At 35.4% G+C, this 5,000-nt stretch overlaps 1 protein-coding gene across 1 annotated transcript in view; it reads right to left on the bottom strand.

Annotated features, from left to right (window-relative positions):
• LOC144956335 (uncharacterized) overlaps nt 1–5,000 on the bottom strand; it is a 57,759-nt gene that overhangs the window by 17,882 nt on the left and 34,877 nt on the right. The gene's annotated exons all lie outside the window — the stretch shown is intronic.

Here is a 5,000-nt window from a genome sequence, read left to right as displayed (position 1 = left end):
AGCATTTGTCCTTAATGTTTCTTGGACAACTTTTTATATTTCTTTGAACAAGCGCGGTGATGTCATTTTCCTTCTTTGTATCTATGTCGATACGGTCGGCCCAAGATAAAATGTTGCCCTATCGCATGAAAAGCAAAAAACAATATTCAAATTTAGAAAAATATTATCTTAACTAAAAGGTTACAAATTTCGAGGGTCGGGTGCAAAACTATAGTAAGTCAAGTTACGATAGTTTTGCACTGAGAGATATGTTGTGCGTTGAAATACTGCGCACCTTGTGTCAAATCGACATTCCTATCGCATTAAAAGAAAAAAAGTTCTTCAAATTTGAAGAAATATCTTAACTAAACACTTGTACCTGTGGAAATAAGACTATTGTAACTTGACTTAAGACAGTCTTACAATCAGTGTTTACTTTTCCCTTCAAATGTATGTATTGTAAGTAAGAGTTACGATAGTATCTTTGCCAAATAAGTGTCAAACTGTTAAACATAATATTGATTGTTTGTACAGAGTTACGATAGTATCCATGCCAAATATGTGGCAAACTGTTTAACATAAAAGTGTGTGTTTGTTTATTTATAGGGCGTAAACGATGCTTTGGATCATTAAATAGCACCCGTTGCTCGCATCTCGATGTTAATCTCAACCCGTAGAAAGTTATCAAAATCATAGTTTATATGTGTACAAAACATCAATGCCTAATATAATCTTTGATTATATTCATAGCTTTAATATTAAGATTCTAATCTATAACTTCTGCAGTAATTCATATCCCAGCAAAATATTTTAAATCTTCAGCGGATTAAATGACTGAATCAGGGCCTCACACCTAGACCAATTCAATGATCAACAGCTTATATCTCAACATGTTGGTGCTTTGCTTGATAATTCAGTGATATTCGGTCAGTTTGATGAGGAAAAAGAGAATCATTGCCCATTCTGATAAATTGTTTCATTCGTCTTTTATTTGTCCGTAAATGTTGTCAACTCTTAGTTTGCTTCAATAGCTCATTAAAAAAAAAGTATAAAGACAAAAGAAGCTATGTATCATTCATGATTAAGTCAATTCTACTCAGGAACTCCATCTTTCTGACTGAATGGTTTAAAAAGAATGAGTCCTTCTTCGACAAGTTGCTCACAAATGATCAGACAAAAATAGGAAGGTTTCTTTGCTAACCAAACCTGTGAAGGTCCTCGAGGATTTCAAATTTCTAAATTGTGTTGAAATTCCTTTTGAGGTCAATGAACATTGCCATGATTTGCACGCAAAGATATCACAAATTAAAGTCCTCAGTAGAACAAAGTTATCATTGTTTTATGAGTCTTTCCTACTTGACGTCTGACAGTCTCTGTGTTCCAAATAGAACCTAAATAGCAGACGGTTGTTGACCATCTTGTCCATTAGATTGCATAAGCAGTTGGTAATGGAGATGGGCAGTATTCACATATTCAGAGTGGTCATTTTTAGCTTTACGAACTGGAATCACACTCATCAGATTCAATCTCCGCTGAAAATCTACATTATCAAGTTCATAATAAATAACAATCAGGGCAATCAGACATGTTGTGGAAGATTACCATATTTTATCCAAATTCAATGCTATTGGGCCATGTAACCTCTCACTATGTAGTCATCTGCAAGTAGTTTAATTTCTTATTTCGAGATATATCTGGAGGAGGAGGGGAATCAGATCAATTAAATCAGAACCAGGTCTATATGATCAGATTCCTCTGATATTCCAAAAAGCTGATCTCGTGCGACAGTTATGAGACTCCTTTTGGGCAATCGCCGTATACTTGCACTTTTCTATGGTAGAAAAAAAAGTCCACACTAGATGTGGATTTCTGATATGGTCTATCTGACCTTTTATATTTTTTCTTGAGTCCCAGAGCCTTCGGGCTCATGAAAACTCATTGAACCTTTTGGAGCACAATGACCCATGCGAGGATCTGTAGATTCATAAACTACAGACGAAGATGAAGAGGAAGAAAAAGAGGAAGAAGAAGAAAAAGTAGGAGGAGGAGGAGGATGAGGAAGAGGTGGAGGAGGAGGAGACGAAGAAAAAGGTGATGATGATGATGATGCTGATGATGATGATGATGATGATGATGATGATGATGATGATGATGATGATGATGATGATGAAGATAAAGGAGGAGGAGTAGGAGGAGCCGAAAAAGGGGGAGAAAAAGGAAACGTAGGAGGAGGAAGAAAAGAGTAGGATGAGAAAAATAACATGGAGGGGAAGTAAAAGGTGGAAGAGGAGGCGAAGAATAAAAAGAAGCAGAAGAAGAAGAAGAAGAAGAAGAAGAAGAAGAAGAAGAAGAAGAAGAAGAAGAAGAAGAAGAAGAAGAAGAAGAAGAAGAAGAAGAAGAAGAAGAAGAAGAAGAAGAAGAAGAAGAAGAAGAAGAAGAAGAAGAAGAAGAAGAAGAAGAAGAAGAAGAAGAAGAAGAAGAAGAAGAAGAAGAAGAAGAAGAAGAAGAAGAAGAAGAAGAAGAAGAAGAAGAAGAAGAAGAAGAAGAAGAAGAAGAAGAAGAAGAAGAAGAAGAAGAAGAAGAAAAAGAGGAGGATGAGGCGGAGGAGGAGGAGGAGAAAGAGAAGAAGAGGAGTATGCAGAGAATGTAAATGAGGAGAAAAGGAAAAATGGAACTGGTATGGAAGAACAGGTGGCGGGTGACGAGAGGAGGAGTAGGAAGAGGGCGGGGGGGGGGGGAAGAAGAAGAAAAAGAAGACAAAAGAGAAAAAGAGGACGGGTGAGGAGAGGGAGAAGGAGGAGGAGGAGGAAAATGGAATGAAATTTTAAAATATAGAATGTTGGGAAGTAAAAGGAGAAGAGAAGGAGCGAATGAGAAGTGGAAAAGTAATATTAATAAAAAGAAGTTAAGACTACACTTTATTACAACTCGGGTCTTGTTCAATTGTGACATACAATTATGATTGTTACTTTTCCGTTTCTAGCTTGAAATACTGCTATAAACTCCGGAGTAATCAACCCTATGGCTCTTAGAACTTGTTTCAGGTATCTAACTCATAATATGTTTGCCTACTAAATGGTGATAATGGCAGAAAAACTATCGTAACTCCGAGTTACGATAATTTTAGATCTGTTCTATCCTCCTCAAAATATCGTATTTCAACATACGATAGTCTTGCTTCCTTTAGAATACTTTCAAACTATCGTAACTTTAATAACTCACAATCCAAGCAATATATCTCAAAAATGTCACCATCGTTTTTCTCGCCATTCTTTACATAAGATTAGTAAATTTCACGGCTATCCAAGGATTATTGTGAATTTTAAACCGTTTTTTGTCTCTCCTGAAAAGATGTGGCTTTAAGATACGATAGTTTTGCACCCTACGCTCGATTTGCGGAAAGACTATCTTAACTTGACTTAAGATAGTCTTACAACAAGTTTTTAATTTTCCCTTCAAATTTATATATCGTTAGTAAGAGTTACGGTAGTCTCTGTGCAAAATAAGTGTCAAACTGTTTCATATAAAATTGTTTGTTTGTACAGAGTTACAATAGTATCTTTGCCAAATAAGTGTCCAACTGTTTAACATAAAATTTTTTTTTTATTTCTTTGTTTGTTTTAGGCTGTAAACGAAGCTTCAGATCACTATATAAGCACCCGTTGCTTGCTTCTTGATGTTCATCTCAACCCGTAGAAAATTATTAAATTCATAGTTTATATTTATGCAAACATCAGTACTAATTTTTTTTAATTATAGGGATAGCTTTTATATTAAGATTCTTATCTATAATTTCTGAAGTAATTCATATTCCAGCAAAACAATTTAAATCTTCTGTTGGTTAAATAATGACTAGATCATTTCAATGATCAACAGCTGATCTCACCATATTGGTACTTTGATACTATCAATGACATTCGGTCAGTTTGGCGAGGAAAAAGAGAGCCATTGCCCATTCTGATCAATTGTTTCATTAGTGTTCTATTTGTCTCTAAATGTTGTCCACGCTAAGTTTGCTTCAAGTGCTCACAAAACGTTATCAGTACATAAAAAGCTACGTTTCATTCAAGATTGAGTCTATTGTTTTTAAATCTCAAATAAAAACGAAAGACAGTAAACGCTTCACTAAGTAACTCCCTCTTTCTGATTGAATGATTTAAAAAGAAAGATTCCTTCTTTGACCCGGAAAGATGAGTTGTTCAATGATGCTCAGACAAAGATAGGATAGGGATGTTTCTTTGCTAACCAAGCTTGTGAAGGTCCTTGAAGATTCTGAAATTCTAAATTGTGATGAATTTCCTTCTTAAAATCAATGAAGATCGCCATCCTTTACGCGTAAAGATATCACGAATTAAAGTCCTCAGTAGAACAAGGTTATCAATGTCTGACAGTTTCTGGGTTCCAAAAAGAACTTAAATGGCAGACGCTTGTTGCGATCTTGTCTATTAGATGGCATAAGCAGTTAGTGATGGAGATGGACGGTAGTTGAAGATTCAGATTTGTCATTCTCAACTTTTGAAATTGGAATCTCAATAATCCGATTCAATCTCAGTTGAAAAGTCTAGATTATCAATTTAAAATAGATAACCAACCATATTGGCAATCAGATTTTTTGTGGAAGATTACCATATGTTATCAAAAGTTGGGAAGTGAAAGGTGATGAGAAGGAGCGAGTAGAAGAAGTGGAAAAGTAATTTTAAGAAGAAAAGCTAGACTACCTAATTTTACAAATCGCGTCCTGTCCAATTGTGACATACAATTATGATTGTTGCTCATCCGTTTCTAGCCTTAAATCCTGGTATAAACTCCGGAGCAATCAACCCTATGGCTCTTAGAACTTGTTTCATGTATCGTAACTCTTTGTATTAAACGCTGATAATAGCACAACTCAGAGTTACGATAGTTTTAGTTCTGTTCTTTCCACCTCAAAATACCCCATCTCGACATACGATCGTCTTGCTTCCAATAAAATGCTTTCAAACTATTGTAACTTCGATAACTCATAATCCAAGCCCTATGTC

Source organism: Berghia stephanieae, chromosome 1 (genome assembly GCF_034508935.2).
Source record: "Berghia stephanieae isolate SIO BIC M18660-M18661 chromosome 1, UCSD_Bste_1.3, whole genome shotgun sequence".
Lineage (NCBI taxonomy): Eukaryota > Metazoa > Mollusca > Gastropoda > Nudibranchia > Aeolidiidae > Berghia > Berghia stephanieae.
Note: the sequence above shows the minus strand (reverse complement) of the source record. Positions and strands in the feature narration are given on the sequence as shown.